Source organism: Pristiophorus japonicus, chromosome 4, assembly GCF_044704955.1.
Source record: "Pristiophorus japonicus isolate sPriJap1 chromosome 4, sPriJap1.hap1, whole genome shotgun sequence".
NCBI lineage: Eukaryota > Metazoa > Chordata > Chondrichthyes > Pristiophoridae > Pristiophorus > Pristiophorus japonicus.
This window is the reverse complement of record NC_091980.1, coordinates 216,190,719-216,210,343: the sequence shown is the minus strand read 5'-3', so window position 1 is coordinate 216,210,343 and position 19,625 is coordinate 216,190,719.

The following is a 19,625-nucleotide window of genomic DNA, read 5'->3' as shown; positions in this document are numbered from 1 at the left end:
GCTTAAACAAAGGGGACTACAGTGGGGTGAGGGCAGAGTTGGTTAAAGTAGACTGGAAATACAGACTAAACGGTGGCACAATTGAGGAACAGTGGAGGACTTTTAAGGAGCTCTTTCATAGTGCGCAACAAAAATATATTCCAGTGAAAAAGAAGGGCGGTAAGAGAAGGGATAATCAGCCGTGGATAACCAAGGAAATAAAGGAGAGTATCAAATTAAAAACCAATGCGTATAAGGTGGCCAAGGTTAGTGGGAAAATAGAAGATTGGGAAAATTTTAAACGACAGCAAAGAATGACTAAGAAAGCAATAAAGAAAGGAAAGATAGATTACGAAGGTAAACTTGCGCAAAACATAAAAACGGATAGTAAAAGCTTTTACAGATATATAAAACGGAAAAGAGTGATTAAAGTAAATGTTGGTCCCTTAGAAGATGAGAAGGGGGATTTAATAATGGGAAATGTAGAAATGGCTGAGACCTTAAACAATTATTTTGCTTCGATCTTCACAGTGGAAGACACAAAAACCATGACAAAAATTGCTTGTCACAGGAATGTGGAAAGGGAGGACCTTGAGACAATCACTATCACTAGGGGGGTAGTGCTGGACAGGCTAATGGGACTCAAGGTAGACAAGTCCCCTGGTCCTGATGAAATGCATCCCAGGGTATTAAAAGAGATGGCGGAAGTTATAGCAGATGCATTCGTTATAATCTACCAAAAGTCTCTGGACTCTGGGGAGGTACCAGCGGATTGGAAAGCAGCTAATGTAACGTCTCTGTTTAAAAAAGGGGGCAGACAAAAGGCAGGTAACTATAGGCTGGTTAGTTTAACATCTGTAGCGGGGAAAATGCTTGAAACTATCATTAAGGAAGAAATAGCGGGACATCTAGATAGGAATAGTGCAATCAAGCAGACGCAGCATGGATTCATGAAGGGGAAATCATGTTTAACTAATTTACTGGAATTCTTTGAGGATATAACGAGCATGGTGGATAGAGGTGTACCGATGGATGTGGTGTATTTAGATTTTCAAAAGGATTCGATAAGGTGCCACACAAAAGGTTACTGCAAAAGATAAGGGTACGCGGAGTCAGAGGAAATGTATTAGCATGGATAGAGAATTGGCTGGCGAACAGAAAGCAGAGAGTCGGGATAAATGGGTCCTTTTCGGGTTGGAAATCGGTGGTTAGTGGTGTGCCACAGGGATCGTGCTGGAACCACAACTGTTTACAATATACATAGATGACCTGGAAGAGGGGAGTTCAGAAGGATGAGGGGTGATCTTATAGAAACATTTAAAATAATGAAAGGGATAGACAAGATAGAGGCAGAGAGATTGTTTCCACTGGTCGGGGAGACTAGAACTAGGGGGCACAACCTCAAAATACGGGGGAGCCAATTTAAAACCGAGTTGAGAAGGAATTTCTTCTCCCAGAGGGTTGTGAATCTGTGGAATTCTCTGCCCAAGGAAGCAGTTGAGGCTAGCTCATTGAATGTATTCAAGTCACAGATAGATAGAGTTTTAACCAATAAGGGAATTAAGGGTTACGGGGAGCGGGCGGGTAAGTGGAGCTGAGTCCACGGCCAGATCAGCCATGATCTTGTTGAATGGCGGAGCAGGCTCGAGGGGCTAGATGGCCTACTCCTGTTCCTAATTCTTATGTTCTTATGTTCTTCTGTCTATGGCCTCGTCAGGGACTTGCTGGCACCAGCGAAGACAACGATCAAGATGTACAAGGAGCTTGCAACCCTAATCCAAGAGCAACACAAGCTCAAGGAGAGCATCCTCACAGCCAGACACCAGTTCTATACCCACCGATGGCCCGAAGTACACCGCAGACCTCAGGAGGCTGGCAGCACTGTGCGAGATCGGCACCTACCTCAACGAAGCGCTGCGAGATATTCTTTTCATTGGAATTGGCCATGGGGGCCTTCTTCATAAGCTACTGTTGGCGGATACCACAGTCACACTTCAGAAGGCCATCTCTGTGAGCCAGTCTTTCATGACCTCGACCTGCGGTTCTAGGCAGATGACTCACCCTCAGGACTCAAACCCGGCAGGTACTGTGCATAGAGTGGCGCCGTTTAGGGGCTGGACTGCAGACCGCGAACCCTCTCAGGGCACAGAGAACAGGCCCCCGAGTCCCTTAACTCAGAGTTCGCCAAGGGGGGGCTAATCGAGTAGCACCATGCTGGTGATGTGGAGGGAATCACAGGGCTCACCAGTGCCGCTTTAAAGACCATGTATGCTAAGGCTGCAGCACAAAGAGTCACCTCCAGCGAATGTGTAAGAGAAATATGACTCACTGTGTGGATGAAGAGTCTGCAGATGACCAGGAATCCAGTGCGAATTATGAATCGATAAGCAGAGAAGCAGCCCAGTCCCACGGGAAGGTACATAGCATGTTTACCTGCACCACCGAGTGTTCCCCGCTGAAGATGTGAGATAGAGGGCGTTCCAGTCTTCATGGAAGTGGACACGGAGGCGAGCCAGTCAGTGATGAATCAAGAAGCCTTTGAGAGGCTATGGGACAATCAAGCTGAACGACCCAAGTTGGTCCTGGTTCAGGCAAAGCTGCGCACCGACACTGATGAAATCATCCCAGGTTGGTAGCGCGAACGTAAAGGTACTCCATGATAGCACAGTGCATAAGTTACCTCTGTGGATTGTTTCAGGTGATGGGCCAATGCTGCTCGGCAGAAGGTGGATGGAGAAGATCCATTGGAAGTGGGAAGACTTCACCCCTCCAGCAATCGACTCCCTCTGCGCTCAGAGGCAAAGCAAGCCCTCACCTGAGGGTGGACCCAGCACTGGAGAGCAGACCAGAACGGCAACCGAGACACAGACTGCTCAGCACGACTGCGTGGAGATGATTCAGCTGAGACGACCCGAATGCACCTTGCAGGCTCCAGTGGCAGGACTCCGGAGGAAGAAAATCGGATGCAGAGGTGACTTCCTAGCTTCGGAGGCAGAACCCGGGCAGAAGAGGATCACCGCAGTCGACATCGTGGATGGTGAAAAGATGGCGCCCAAACCACGAGGTGAGGCGCTGAAAACAAAGATGGCCACGGCCAGACCACGAGGTGCAGCGCTGATGGAGCAACACGTGGCACCAAATGGAGAAGCGGATTGGAGTAAAGAAAGCAAGGCTCTCGTAAAGGAGGCCTGCAACCCACCACAATTAAAGGGACAGTTCCACACACTTAAGCAATGTGATAGTAATTGTAAGTCAGAGACAAAAGGTGTAATTGATCATGTAAAATGTGCAACTGATAATTTGAATTGTTTTCATGCAACCAGCGAGGAAAAGTCACTCAATTATGTAAAATGTGTAACTGATGATCTGAACTGTGCACATACAACCAGCGAGAAAAAGTCGCGCGATCGCAGTCGGACCCACAGTGTGTCCATCATAAGTAAAGTTGTGAAAAGTTGAGTGATGCAGGGTTTCAACTGCACGCAGCCAATACAGCAGGCAGACACCCATCGGGAGCACATAGGTCCAGCGAGCTACCTGTAGTGTCCTTACACCTTACTATAGAATCACACGAGGTATGTACTGCAGACAAGGTCACTATGTGACCTGAACCTTTATTCCCAGGACCAAGAAGTGCTGACCTTGCATGGAATCTCCCTTTATATACCTGGATGACCAGGTGAGGAGTGTCTCCCACAAGTTCACCCCCTGTGGTCAAGGTGTGCATTACTCAGGTGTACACAGTGTACAGTGTTGTTACATAACGGTTACAGTTATGTGAAGGTTACAAACATGACATCATCTCAACCAACGTCTTTGGGTCAAAGATTGAGTCTTTCAGGCAGTCGACGCTCTCTCGTGGAGCGCCGCAGATGGGGCTGTGGTGGTTGGGCCTTGGCATGCGTCGCCTGAGGTGATTCCGGCCTGTCCGGGCTGGCCGCAGGGATTGTGAATGCTGGTGAATGTCCTTGTTGCTCGTTCACTGGCAGTGGTGTGGGTGACATCTCATGATCTTCCTCAGGTTTCTCAGTGTCCATACTGAACCTTTTCTTTACTTGTTCCAGATGTTTGCGGCATATCTGCCCATTGTTAAGTCTGACCACTATGACCCTATTCCCCTCTTTGCCAATTACAGTACCTTCAAGCCACTTGGGTCCCAAAGCATGATTGAGAACAAATACAGGGTCTTCAATTTCTATGCATCTCCCCACTGAGTTGCGATCATGGCACTCGATTTAGGACTGGCGCTTGCCCTCAACAATGTCTGACAGGTCTGGGTGAATGAGGGACAGCCGCGTTTTAAGCGTGCGTTTCATGAGTAGTTCCGCGGGCGGGACTCCCGTGAGTGAATGTGGGTGGGACCTATAGACCAGTAGGAGGCGCGATAGGCGGTACTGAAGGGAGGGTCCTTGAATCCGGAGCATGCCCCGTTTTATGATTTGAACCGCACGTTCCGCCTGACCATTGGAAGCTGGCTTGAACGGTGCTGTCCTGACGTGTTTGATACCATTGCCCGACATAAACTCCTGGAATTCATAGCTAGTGAAACACGGGCCATTGTCGCTAACCAGGATGTCCGGCAAGCCGTGGGTCACAAAGACCGTGCGCAGACTTTCCATGGTGGCGGATGTCTGCACAAATTCAATATGATGCACTCGATCCATTTCGAGTATGCATCGACAACAATCAGGAACATTTTTCCCATGAACGGGTCCGCGTAGTCTACGTGAATACGTGACCATGGCCTGGTGGGCCAGGGCCACGGGCTGAGTGGGGCCTCCCTGGGGGCATTTCCCAGTTGAGAACACGTCATGCACCTGCGAACCCAGTGTTCCAGGTCTGAGTCAATTTCCAGCCACCATACATGTGACCGGGCAATGGCCTTCATTAGCACAATGCCTGGGTGCTCGCTGTGAAGTTCCCTGATGAGTGCATCCCTTCCTTTCTGGGGCATGACTACCCAGCTGCTCCATAGCAGGCAGTCAGCTTGGATGGAGAGCTCGTCCATCCGTCTGTGAAACGGCCTGACCTCCTCGGGACACGCTCCGTGTGCGGGCGCCCAATCCCCAGTCAGAACATATTTCTTTATCAGGGATAGGAGGGGATCTCTGTTGGTCCAGATTTTGATCTGGCGTGCTGTGATGGGTGAGCCTGCGGTGTCGAAAGCCTCAACGGCCATGACCATCTCCACGCTTTGTTCCGACGTCCCCTCGGTGGCCGCTAGTGGGAGCCTGCTGAGCGCGTCAGCGCAATGTTCGGTGCCTGGCCGGTGCCGTATGGTGTAGTCACACGCAGCTAGCGTGACGTATTGGCATTCTCAGCCTTGCTGTCGGACAACAGGGATGTTAACGGTTTGTGTTCCGTTTCTAACTCGAACCTTCTGCCGAAAAGGTACTGGGGCATTTTTTTCACCCCGTAGACACATGCGCGTGCTTCCTTTTCAACCATCCCATATCCCTGTTCTGCCTGGGAGAGCGACCTGGAGGCATAAGCCACAGGTTGGAGTTGGTCCTCATCATTACTCTGCTGCAACACACACCCAACCCCATAGGACAATGCATCACACGTTAAAATCAGTTTCTTACAGGGGTTGTACAAGGTCAACAGCTTGTTAGAACAAAGCAGATTTTGCGCCCGATTGAAAGCCTATTCTTGACAGTCCCCCCAAAACCATTCACAACCCTTACGCAGGAGCATGTGCAGCGGCTCCAACAGTGTGCTTAAGTTCGGCAGAAAGTTCCCGAAGTAGTTCAATAGTCCCAGAAATGACCGCAATTCCGATGTGTTGCCGGACCTGGGCACATGACGGATCGCCTCCGTTTTGGATTCAGTAGGCCGGATCCCGTCTGCGGCAACCCTCCTGCCCAAAAACTCGACCTCTGGGGCCAAAAACTCACACTTGGACTTCTTTAGTCACAAGCCTAGCCGGTCTAGTCGGCGTAGCACCTCCTCCAGGTTGTGGAGGTGTTCCTCGATGTCTCGAACCGTGATAAGGATGTCACCTTGGAATACGATTGTTCCAGGGATGGATTTAAGCAAGCTTTCCATGTTCCTCTGGAAGATAGCGGCCGCTGAACGAATGCCAAACGGACATCTGTTGTAAGCGAATAGTTCCTTGTGCGTAGTGATGGTGGTCAAAAGCTTGGATTCTTCAGCCAGTTCCTGAGTCATGTAGGCTGAAGTGAGGTCCAATTTCATGAACAGCTTGCCACCTGCCAGCGTGGCAAAAAGATCCTCCGATCTCGGAAGCGGGTATTGGTCCTGTAGTGACACTCGGTTGATGGTGGCCTTGTAGTCGCCACAAATCCTGACCGAGCCATCCGTTTTAAGGACAGGAACGATGGGGCTTGCCCAGTCACTGAATTCAACAGGCGAAATTATGCTCTCTCTTAGCAGCCTGTCCAACTCACTCTCAATTCTCTCACGCATCACATACAGCACGGCTCTGGCTTTGTGGTGCACTGGTCTGGCGTCCGGGGTGATGCGTATACTTTGGTGCCCTTAAAGGTCCCGACACCTGGTTGAAAAAGTGTCTCGAATTTCTGTAGGACCTGTGAGCATGAACTTCGCTCCACAGATGAAATGGCGTGCACATCCCCCCATTTCCAGTTCATCTCGGCTAGCCAGCTCCTCCCCAAGAGCACGGGACCATTCCCCGGGACAATCCAGAGTGGCAGCCGGTTCTCCGATCCATTGTGTGTGACCACCAAGTTTGCACTGCCTAGTACTGGGATGATCTCTCTGGTGTACGTCCGTAGCTGCGTGTCAATGCATTCCAGTTTGGGCCTGTTAGCTTTGAGTGGCCATAGTTTTTCAAATTGTTGGGCACTCGTAAGTGACTGGCTGGCTCCTGTGTCCAGCTCCATGCATACCGGGATGCCATTTAATGGAACTTTCATCATCATAGGTGGCGTTTTGGTGTACGAGCTGTGGACGTCTGCCACATGAACCTGCTGGACTTCAGCGTCCATAGCTTTGCCCCAAGCATCACCTGCCTTGCAGACCCATCGTCTGGTTCCTCTGCCTCGTAAACTAGCCTCGCTGTGGGCTTTCTGCACATTCTGGCCAGATGTCCACTGAAGTTACAGTTTCTACAGATAAATTGTTGAAACCTACAGGTTTTCGCAGCATGTCTGCCACCACACCTCCAGCATGAGCTGAGATTGTTGTGAACAAAGGAACTGTTCGCAGGCATTCCTCTCTGATTGTCTCTTTGATTACTCCTGAGCACTCTGTTGCTGAGTGTCAATGGTCTCATCCCGGGACACATTGTCCCTTGTGATGGCGTGAATTGCCGATCCCCCTGCCATTGTCTCTGTTGCTGGCCCACCCTAGAGTCTGTTGCTGCCTGGCGGTGTCGAATTGCCCTTGCCTGCATGCGGGGTTCTGAGTCTCGTTTACAATGTTAACTCCCTGGTCCATCGCCACATTAGAATCAGGGCTGCGTGCGTAAATTATCTTGGTCTCCTCTTCCCCTGCCATGAAGGTCTGAGCTATCAGCGTTGCCCTTTCCAAAGTCAAGTCCTTGGTCTCAATAAGCTTCCTGAAAATCCCGGCATGACCAATGCCCTCAATGAAGAAATCCTTTAACATCTCCCCCCTGCAGGCGCTGGTGAACTTACAGAGGCTGGCCAAACGCCGAATATCCGCAACGAAGTCCGATATGCTTTGTCCCTCCCGACGCCAGTGTGTATAGAACCGGTGCCGGGCCATGTGTATACTGCTCGCCAGTTCGATGTGCTCACCGATCGGAGTGCTGAGCTCTTCAAAGGACTTGTCCACCGGCTTCTCGGGTGCGAGCAGGTCTTTCATCAGCGCATACATCTTGGATCCACAGCTGGTCAGTTGATGCACCTTCCTTTGGCCAACCGCTTCCTCTCCCAGCCAGTCCTTCGTGACAAAGCTCTGCTGGAGCCTCTCAACGAAATCGTCCCAGTCCTCACCAACACAGTACCGTTCCTCTGTGGTACTGGTGGCCATCCTCGTGGGTCGTTGATTCCAGTTTCTCGTCGCCAAATGTAGTGTCCTTACACCTTACTATAGAATCACACGAGGCATGAACTGCAGACAAGGTCACTACGTGACCTGAACCTTTATTCACAGGACCAAGAAGCACTGACCCTGCGTGGGACCTCCTTTTATATACCTGGATGACCAGGTGAGGAGTGTCTCCCACAAGTTCACCCCCTGAGGTCAAGGTGTGCATTACTCAGGTGTATACATTGTACAGTGTTGTTACATAAAGGTTACAGTTATGTGAAGGTTACAAACATGACACTACCCAATGCTGTAGCCTGCGTCCCGGGGACCAGAGTTATGCACCATGGAGTGTGGCCACAAGCAGCCGATACACACGAGCTGCAAAGCAAGCGACCTCAGCAGTGCAAAGGCACCACTATCGATACCATGCCCCTGATCGGCTCCACCTCTCAGGCACCAACTGCCACGAGCCTGAAGAGGAATACTGTACTAAGGCGCTGTCCCCAGATCCCATCGCCACCAAGGCCATACCTGTAAACGAAGGGTCAGCCGTCACAGTTCCCTCAAAGGGAACCGGCACCAGCCAGGATCCCAAACCAAACAACGCTCAGGCCGGCGAATTAGCAGTTCCCTGTGCACTGCTAGACGACAGCTCCTCAGGAAGCAGCAGCGACCCAGGATGCAAAGAAAGGACAGGGAGGTCACAGGCATCTGTGAACCGGCCCGACACTAGGTACCACGGCAACAGCCCTGCGAGCAAGCAACTCGAGCCAATCGGGTTCCCACTGCCAGTACTGGGCACTGAGCCGCCACCAGATTGCAGGGACACAACCCAGCAGCTCCGGAACTAGTTTTTCCTCACGCACCAGTCACTGCATCGATAAGGCATCTAACGTACTTGTCTCACAACGGAACCACAATGTAATGCAAAATCCATTTTCCTGAACTTGAATGTACATGAATGCTAGGAGCCCCCGCCATAATCGATGTGGGTGGGGTGGGGGCGGGGGGGGGGGAGAATGGAGTGATCAGGGATACACACACACATCAGCAACCACCAGCACTCTACTGCACCAACCACTCACCCAAAATTGAAATGACCTGCCAAGGGTCAAGCAGACAGAGCCCACATAGAGCTAAGCCCAGAGCACAGTCAATGCAGAAGCAATTTGCACTAAAGGCTCAGGGGAGAGTGATATCATGTATCCTACATGGCTACTGTTGGTACTATCACAAGGTGTGCCACCAGAGGGCACAGCAGTGGGAGACTTGTAGGTTACCTGTACAGGTGTGCCTGGCTTAGTATAAAAGGCAGGCCACCAGGTGGGATCCTCACACTGGAGTTAACTAATAAAGGACTAAGGTCACTACAGTTCAAGTACAACACATTGCCTCGTGGAGTCATTACTAGAGCATCTAAGGACACAACCATTCGGCAAAACATGAGATCAGCATGGGTGGGGACTACAGAGCTTGGGAGCGACAGGGGCAAAGCGTGAGATTTGCATGGTCAGGGACTCAGACCTTGAGAGGGACAGGGGTAAAACGTTAAATCAAATTGGATAGGGGTAAAGAACCTGAGAGTGACAGGAGAAGCAAAGTGTGAAATAAACATGGGCAAGGGTGCAGAACCTGAGAAGAGAGGCAAAGTGTGTGATCGGCATGGGAAGGAGATGGACACAGTACAGGTGGAGAACATGAGAGTACAGGTGGAGTCCTATATGAAGGATGAGTGGTTTTGCAAAGCTATGAAGGTGTAGAGCATGAGGGGGCATGGGATGGGGAGTGAGTGAGATGGGCAGGGGCACAGAGAATGCAATGCCCATGGATTTGGAACACTGTGAAGAGTGGAGAAGAGGGAAAAGGTATAGTAGAGACAGGCAAAAGGATGGGGAGTGGGGAAATCGTGGCAGGAAGGGAACAAAGTGTGGACGCTGTGAGGAAGCAAGTGTGGAAACCTGCAACAGGGATAAAGTGTTGCATTAGCAGGAAGAGAAGCAAAGAGATGGGAGTGGAGTAAAAATTGTAGTTGTCTTTGCCATTCACAAGGAAGGAGGAATGGTTCAAGCCTTTGCAAGGACATAGAGGCCCCTATTTTTCACTTGCTGCATTTTTGGCGCCCGCGCATGTTAATGTACAATTTTTATTTTGTACGTTTGCGGCAGAAAAAAAGCCCGGGACTTTCGCCAAACAAATATTAGAATTTTGCGCCACGCTCTCCGAAGTTGTGGGGGGGGGGGCGGGGGCGGTGGGGCGGCGGCGGAGCTTCAAGTCTGCGCTAAGAACTGTCTGGGCATGCGCGAAAAAAGAAACTTCCTGGTCTGGATCAGACATATTTAAAGAGCCCTTTGTAATCGGATCATTTTTCCTTTTGTGTTCGGATCGTGTTGGCTGGATCTTTCTGCAATTTTGAGTGTTAAAACCTGCAAAACATGGCTGAGTGGGAAGTGGAAGAGGCATTCAAGGGAGGAGAAGGAAGGGCCATTCGATTTCTCCCACACGAAGTGGCATCCCTGGTAGATATCACTGAGAGGAAATGGGATCTGCTGGCAACTCAGGGGGAAAAGCGAAAAAAAGTGAAACTTGCTATAATGGCTCAACGTTGGGATGATGTTGCTGTAGAGTACAATGCAGTAGCCATCACCCAGAGAATCGGCGGGCAGCTGAAAAAGTGGCAGGACCTAGGACAATTAGTTAAAGTAAGTATACACTGCAATGACATTTGTAAATGTGTGTGTGTGTGTGTGTGTGTGTGTATGTGTGTGTGGCCACCACACAAAAATAGGACTCCACCTGTACTGTCATGTTCTCCACCTGTACTGCGTCTTTGAAGAATGCACAGATCAGGAACCACAGGAATCGTACTGGTGGAGGTCCACCAAGTAAGCTGCGATTGAGCCAGTTGGAACAGAGGATCTCTGATCTGATTAAAGCTCAGGTCAAAGAGATGGGATAAACCCTGCAATTAGCACTGTGGGTTGGCTAACATAGAAACATAGAAAATAGTTGCAGGAGTAGGTCATTCGGCCCTTCGAGCTGGCATCACCATTCAATAAGATCATGGCTGATCATTCTCCTCAGTACCCCTTTCCTGCTTTCTCTCCATACCCCTTGATCCCTTTAGCTGTAAGGGCCATATCTAACTCCCTCTTGAATATGTCCAATGAACTGGCATCAACAACTCTTTGCAGTAGAGAATTCCACAGGTTAACAACTCTCTGAGTAAAGAAGTTTCTCCGCATCTCAGTCCTAAATGGCTTACCCCCTATCCTTAGACTATGTCCCCTGGTTCTGGACTTCCCCAACATCGGGAACATTATTCCTGCATCTAACCTGTCCAGTCCGTCAGAATTTTATATGTTTCTATGAGATCTCCTCTCATCCTTCTAAACTCCAGTGAATACAAGCCCAGTCAATCCAGTCTCTCCTCATATGTCAGTCCTGCCATTCCGGGAATCAGTCTGGTGAACTTTTGCTGCATTCCCTCAATAGCAAAAACGTCCTTACTCAGATTAGGAGACCAAAACTGAACACAATTTTCCAGGTGAGGCCTCACTAAGGCCCTGTACAACTGCAGTAAGACCTCCTTGCCCTATACTCAAATCCCCTAGTTATCATTTGCCTTCTTCACCGCCTGCTGTACCTGCATGCCCACTTTCAATGACTGATGTACCATGACACCCAGGTCTCGTTGCAACTCCCCCTTTCCTAATCTGCCGCCATTCAGATAATATTCTGCCTTTGTGTTTTTGCCACCAAATTGAATAACCTCAAATTATCCAAATTATACTGCATCTGCCATGCATTTGCCCACTCACCTAATCTGTCCAAGTCACCCTGCAGCTTCTTAGCGTCCTCCTCACAGCTCACACCGCCACCCAGCTTAGTGTCGTCTGCAAACTTGGAGATATTACACTCAATTCCTTCATCCAAATCATTAATGTATAATGTAAATAGCTGGTGTCCCAGCACTGAGCCCTGCGGCACCCCACTAGTCACTGCCTGCCATTCTGAAAAGGACCCGTTTATCCCGACTCTCTGTTTCCTGTCTGCCAATGAGTTCTCTATCCACGTCAGTACATTACCCCCACGACCATGTGCCTTAATTTTGTACGCCAATCTCTTGTGTGGACCTTGTCAAAAGCCTTTTGAAAGTCCAAATACACAATATCCACTGGTTCTCCCTTGTCCACTCTACTAGTTACATCCTCAAAGAATTCCAGAAGATTTGTCAAGCATGATTTCCCTTTCATAAATCCATGCAGACTTGGACCGATCCTGTCACTGCTTTCCAAATGCGCTGCTATTTCATCTTTAATAATTGATTCCAACATTTTCCCCACTATTGATGTCAGGCTAACCAGTCTCTAATTACCCATTTTCTCTCTCCCTCCTTTCTTAAAAGGTGGTGTTACATTAGCTATCCTCCAGTCCATAGGAACTGATCCAAGTCGATAGACTGTTGGAAAATGATCACCAATGCATCCACTATTTCTAGGGCCACTTTCTTAAGTACTCTGGGATGCAGACTATCATACCCTGGGAATTTATCGGCCTTCAATCCCATCAATTTCCCTAACACAATTTCCTGCCTAATAAGGATTTCCTTCAGTTCCTCCTTCTCACTGGACCTCGGTCCCCTAGTATTTCCGGAAGGTTATTTGTGAAAACAAAGCCAAAGTATTTGTTCAACTGGTCCGCCATTTCTTTGTTCCCCATTATAAATTCACCTGATTCTGACTGCAAGGGACCTACGTTTGTCTTGACTAATCTTTTTCTCTTCACATATGTATAGAAGCTTTTGCAGTCAGTTTTTATGTTCCCAGCAAGCTTCCTCTCATACTCTATTTTCCCCCTCTTAAGTAAACCCTTTGTCCTCCTCTGCTGAATTATAAAATTCTCCCACTCCTCAGGTTTGCTGCTTTTTCTGGCCAATTTATATGCTTCTTCCTTGGATTTAACACTATCCTTAATTTCCCTTGTTAGCCACGGTTGAGCCACCTTCCCCGTTTTATTTTTACTCCAGACAGGGATGTGCAATTGTTGAAGTTCATCCATGTGATCTTTAAATGTTTGCCACTGCCTATCCACCATCAACCCTTTAAGTATCATTTGCCAGTCTATTCTTGCCAATTCACGTTTCATACCATCGAAATTACCTTTCCCCAAGTTCCGGACCCTAGTCTCTGAATTAATTGTGTCACTCTCCATCTTAATAAAGAAGTCTATCATATTATGGTCGCTCTTTCCCAAGGGGCCTCGCATAACAAGATTGCTAATTAGTCCTTTCTCATTACACATCACCCAGTTTAGGATGGCCAGCCCTCTAGTTGGTTCCTCGACATATTGGTCTAGAAAACCATCCCTAATACACTCCAGGAAATCCTCCTCCACCGCATTGCTACCAGTTTGGTTACCCCAATCAATATTTAGATTAAAGTCGCCCATGATAACTGCTGTACCTTTATTACATGCATCCCTAATTTCGTGTTTGATGCTGTCCCCAACCTCACTACTACTGTTTGGAGGTCTGTACACAACTCCCACTAGCGTTTTCTGCCCATTGGTATTCCGTAGCTCCACCCATACCGATTCCACATCATCCAAGCTAATGTCCTTCCTTACTATTGCGTTAATTTCCTCCTTAACCAGCAATGCCACCCCACCTCCTTTTCCTTTCTGTCTATCCTTCTTGAATGTTGAATACCCCCGGATGTTGAGTTCCCAGCCTTGGTCATCCTGGAGCCATGTCTCCGTGATGCTGTGTGGGCTAGCTAGGCTTTAATGGATGTTTTCATATGTTTTGCAGCAGCTGTGTGTGAGGAAGAGGCTGTAGGTGACCCAGAAGGACAAGAGAAGGACAAGCAGAAGTACCAGCAGAAGTAGCACCGGAAGGATATCCAGAAGAAAGTCCAGCAGGATGATCTGGATGAAGGCCAGCATGAAGAGCCCCCCACTGATCAAATGGTCATATTGGACCTGCAGCCGGTGGAGCCCATGGATCAGGATGCGTGTCAATGTGGTCCAGCAACGCACACCTGATGCCCAATCGAGTCAAGGAGCAAGGCACAGGTGGGAGATGGTGAAGGAGGGTGGAAAGGATAGCTGAACCACAAATGCAAGTAGACATGGTACAGCTCATCGGGATGAGTGGGGAGAGTATGCAGCTAACCAGGTCGCTCCTGGACACCATGGGTGAGCTGTGGTACCACCACTGGCGGGGCAGATTCGGGAGGGAATGGTGGATGCACTTGATGCACTGTCGGGACAGTTGATGGGGAAATTGTCTGACATACGTGATGGAAATTTGCTGCAATAAGGGAAACACACCCAGGTTGTCATTCAACAACACCAATTGGTGGCATCAACTGCTGCCACTCAAATCATCCCCAGACCAACCTCAGGGACTGTGCCGCAGGGTGATCCACAGCTTCAAAAGAGGACGAACCCGGGCCTTCCAGAAAGGTGTCTGCTAGGTCTTCCCCTGTCCAACCCCACTAACGAAAAACAAAAAAATATAACCTTGGCCTCATTGGTAGGCTGAGGAAGTCTGCTGCGCCAACAGAAAGGGATAAGGGTCGAGGCACCAGGGCGGGCAAGAGGGGCACTTCGCACCAGTGGTCTTGAATAAGGGGGAGGAGAGATATTTGTATCTTGCTGTTACTTGTTTTGTTATTAGAAAAGTTTGATACAATAAAGTTTTGTTAATTGAAAATGTTAAATTTTGCAAGAATTTTAAAGTTTGATACATGTTAATTGAAAATTTTAAAGTTTGATATTTCTTCATTGAAAAAGTAAAATGTTTTATTAACGTTAAGTACAAATGTCTAATAAACCTATTATTTTAATTTAACCAGAATCAGTGCATCATTTTGTGAATTTAACCAACACAAATCAACACATTATTAAAAGTGCAAACAGGTGCAAACAGTCAACATGGTGCGACACTATAATCAACTGTGCCGCCGTTTAGCCAACAGACAGAAAAATGTTCACAGATTAGCCACTGATGCAAGTCTCTAGCAATAGTTAGAGGTTCCCTTGGTCGCCCCACCCTCTTCCGCCGACGTCCTGCAGCTTGAGGTGGTTCCTCCTCCTGCTGCTCGTCCTCCTCCTCCTCCTTGTCAGCCTCCTTCTCCTCCTCATCCCTCCTTCTCCCTTCAGGAGGATCTTCAATGTCCAGTACCTGTCCCCTCATGATGGCCAAGTTGTGCAGCATGCAGCACACGACAGTGAACTGAGCGACGTGGTGAGGGGAGTATTGCAGGTAGCCTCCAGAGTTGTCCAGGCATTGGAAATGCTGCTTTAAAACACCAATTATCCTCTCTTTGATGCTCCATGTCGTTATGTGGGACATATTGTACTGACGCTCTGCCTCAGTGCGGGGTTTGCATAGGGAGGTCATAAGCCAGGTGGTGAGCCTGTAACCTTTGTCTCCGAGCAACCAGCTCTGCCCTTCTGGTACCTCCTGAAACATTGCAGATATAATGCTCTCACATTGGATGAAAGCATCATGGGTGCTGCCGGGATATTTGGCATCCACTGCCATGATCCGCTGCAGATTGTCGCACACAAGCTGCACATTTAGGGAGTGGAACCCTTTCCTGTTGCGGTAAACTTCGGAATCTTGCAAGGATGCTCTCAAGACGATGTGGGTACAGTCAATGGCACACTGTATCCTGGGGAAGCCAGCAATTCTGGAGAACCCCACAGCCCTATCTCTCATTGCCTGCGTGGTCATAAAGAAAGTGATGAACTGGTCGCTTTTGGCATACAATGCAGCAGTCACCTGGTGAATGCATTAATGGGTGGCATGCTGCGAGATCGAGCATACATCCCCAGTTGAAGCTTGAAATGATCCCGTAGCATAGAACGCAAGTGCCGCTGTTACCTTTACTTCTACAGGTAGGGCAGTCCTCCTTCCACTTCTTGGCCGTATGTCTGTCCTGATTAGTTGGCAGATCTCAGTGATGACCTCCTTTCTGAATCACAGCCTCACTCAGTTGCAGGTATGAGCGCCTCTCCCTATAGACTCGCTGAGGGTAAGGCCTCCTCTCAATTAATCTGTCTCCCCGACGTCAAATTATTCATCGCCTCTGCATGTGCATGCCATGTATGGCCAACGCCCTTATCACATTGGGCATGCTAAAAATTGCACCCATTATTATTGTTATTATGCAGATAAATACTTAAATCACTGACACCTTTCATCTCCATTTTGCTCCACAAGGCTGGGTGATGCCCTAGATCGGACCACACCCTGATCTGTGCATGTGTTTGTTTGTTTGTACAGTGATTCTTTTGGGTCACCTGTGACAAATGGTGATTTCTAGCTTGCTGCTGTGCCTGTGTACAAGACGTCCCATTTCGGATGATGACTACAGTGATTCTCTCGGGTCACCTGTGACAAATGGTGATTTCTAGCTTGCTGCTGTGCCTGTGCACAAAACATCTCATTTCGGATGTTGACCGAGCTCAAGCACAGGTCGAAGGAGTGCCAGCCAGGCAGGATCATAAGCTCAGCCGGACACAAGCACAACAACTCGACGCTCGGCTTCAAAAGCAGCCCAGGCTCTGGTGCTTGTGTCTGGCCGAGCTTACGATTCTGCCCGGCCAGCACTGCTTCGACCCATGCCTGGAGCCCGGCCAGCAACGATTGTGTTGGGGTGGACAGTCGCGATTTGGGTGAAAAAGAACCCAGCAAAGTTATTTCATTTCCCTCCAAAAAACGTATACATTTTTTATTAAATTGTCTCGCTCCAAAAACTCGGAAATTACTTTCCAAGTTATTTTCAGAGTACCCTGACAAAAAAAAAACATGTATTTGTACTTTATTTTGTCTTCTTTTGCCTATCCCCAATGTCCTTTTGTGTGCCATGCTGATTTCCTTAAGTTCACAGAAAGTTTTTTTTCGGGACTTTTTGGCAGTGTGTGCCACGCTGAAAAAAATCGTGGACGGCCAAAATCACCAAACTGCGCAAAAACGGTGCCTGAGCCCGTTTTCACTCGTGTCTGTGCCAAAAATGTTTAAACTGGAGCACATGGTGGGCGCACAAATGTTGGCGAAAGTTGTAAATGGAGGATTTCACGCCAAAAAATGTTTGGACACCAAAACACGCTGCACAGTTGTGGCAAAAATAAGGGCCCCAGGGATGTACAGTAATTCAAAGGCAAGCTAGGGAATACAGCAGAGAATTACAGTTGTGGCAGACCTGTAGGAAGTGCATTCCAGTATCCTCCAAAGAAAGTATTTATTTTCCAAGTATTCCCACTTCTTTTATGAAAAAAGATGATATCAGCACATAGTAGCTTCACTAAATATCTTTGTTTTCAGGTTTTCATTGTGATCAACATTTTGTGTGTCTGCTTCCTTCAGTACGGAAAGCCCACACACATCCAGAAGTGGCAACATTGTCTTTAGAATGGCCTGAGAACTAATCAGACACACATAACTTTATCCTTTCTCCCTCAATCTCCTCTCTTCCACTGTTTAACTTTTCCTGGCTCTAATAGTGGGTGAATTTTAATCTTAACTGCAAGTTAATTGTAAGTTTAAAGTTACTTGGGTTCAATGCCCGACCATGTTTGTTCCTTGGTTTCATCAGTGAGAACTGGATCTTTGCTCAAATTTGGTTTCCAAAAATCTCAACTAAAATCTTCTCCACTAGACTACACTGTAAGACTCAGCTTCTGTGTCTCTGATCTGAATTCAGTTGCTTAAGTTTTACAGTAACTTTCTCCTAACCCATCCCTCACCACTGCTGTTACCTGCTGAGTTTATGACTGTTTTTTCAGCTTTATTTTGCTACAGTGTGGTTCCTGTCCAGAAATTCACACTCCTGGGCTGCAGTCGATTTCTCCGCCGCTTCTCGATCCAAATTCGTCACCATTTTTCTGCCCTGCGATCAAATCTGCACACCTCCTGAGTTCTGATTCTTCATTGCCACAGATCTACCTCTAGCAGTGCGTCCTCTGATATACCACCCTTCAAATTGCTCATTCGCCTTCCACACCTGTCCCTAAACCTATAGATCGGTTTATCGATGCTCCAAGCTGACCCCCCTCTATCTACGTCAAATTTATCCCAACACGGGACCTCTGACTTTAACCTTGGATTCCCTCCTATTATCTCTTCTCTATCCCAGTTTGTTACTAGGAAATATCTATCCTAATCTTGCAATGTAACCATGCCTATGTAACTTGAGTTTCCATGTCCATTGACATGTATGTTTTGGCTGCCGCTCTGAACCCAAGCCCCTTTCACCACTTTTTTTCTTTTCTCTTTACCCTTCAGAGGCCCCTCTCTTCTGTCATCATGCCTCCTTTCATTTCTCCCCTCTCAGGTACTCTGCCCTTCCAAAACCTACCTAACACTTCAGCACTCCTTCAGCTTTCTGCTCTCCTGCCACTGTCCCAGGCTTAACTCCCTCTTAGCTAAGCCTGCAGCTTTCCTCTGCTTCTGTTGGCATCATCCAAAGGACCCATTGAGGCACTCATCGCTGCCTCCTTATGAGTAGCAACCCCGACTGCCTATCCTACTCTCTCATTAACTTTTCTGCTGTCTTGCTCTGGCAGCATCTCCACACTGCCACCTGTGTGGATGGGGTGGTTGTCCAATCGGTGCCTCGCCAGGCTCCTCCTCATCATCCTCCTCCTGAGGTGGGCCTGGAATCCCCACTGGCAAAGGCTGGCCCCTCATGATGGCCAAGTTGTGTAGCATGCAGCACAGCATAATGAATTCGGAGACCTGTTGAGTGGGCTTTTGAAGGCTACCTCCAGAGCGGTCGAGGCATTGGAGGCGCTGCTTGAGCACCCCAATTGTCTGTTCGATGATGTTGCGGGTGGCAGCATGGCTCTCATTGTAGCGCTCCTCGGCTTTTGTGGTGAGGTTACGGAGGGGGGTCATGAGCCAGGTGGCTAGGCAATATCCTTTGTCCCCGAACAGCCAGCCGCGCCCTTCCCTTTGTCACTGAAACATTCGTGAGACACTGCTCTCACACAAGATGAAAGCATCATGTGCGCTCCCTGGACAGCGGGCATTCACTGCGAGGAGCGCTGAGTGTGTTCACACACCAGCTGGACGTTTAGGGAATGGTATCCTTTTCGGTTTCTGAATTTCTCTGCCTTGTGGAATGGTGCTCACAAGGCCACGTGTGTGCAGTCAATGGATCCTTGCATCTTTGGGAAGCCTGCAATTCTGCCAAACCCAAGTTCCCGCTCATTCTGGATATCCCTGCTCAGTGGGAACTTTATGAAGTCCATTCTGCGGGCGTACGTGCCGAATGCAGCGATGTGTAGCCTATTGAGAGAGCCTGCATATGTCCCCTGCTGCTGTCTGGAAGGAGCTGGAGGCATAGAAGGCCAGCTCCACAGTCACTTTCACTGCGACGGGCAACGCAGTCCTGTTGCTGCTGGTAGGCTGTAGGTCTGCCTGTAGGAGATGGCGTATCTCTATCAACACTTCCTTTCAGAAGCACAGCCTTCTCACACGCTGCTCCTCAGAGAGTTGGAGGTATGAGCATTGGTGCCTGTAAACCCAAGGCTTCCTCCCCAAACGTCTTCGGCCTCTCCTCATCCATGGGCCGAGCTCTTCTTCTAGCTTGATGCTGCCTGGCAATAGCATGCAGCATGATACGCCAGCGAACTAGTAATGCCCCCATTAAATT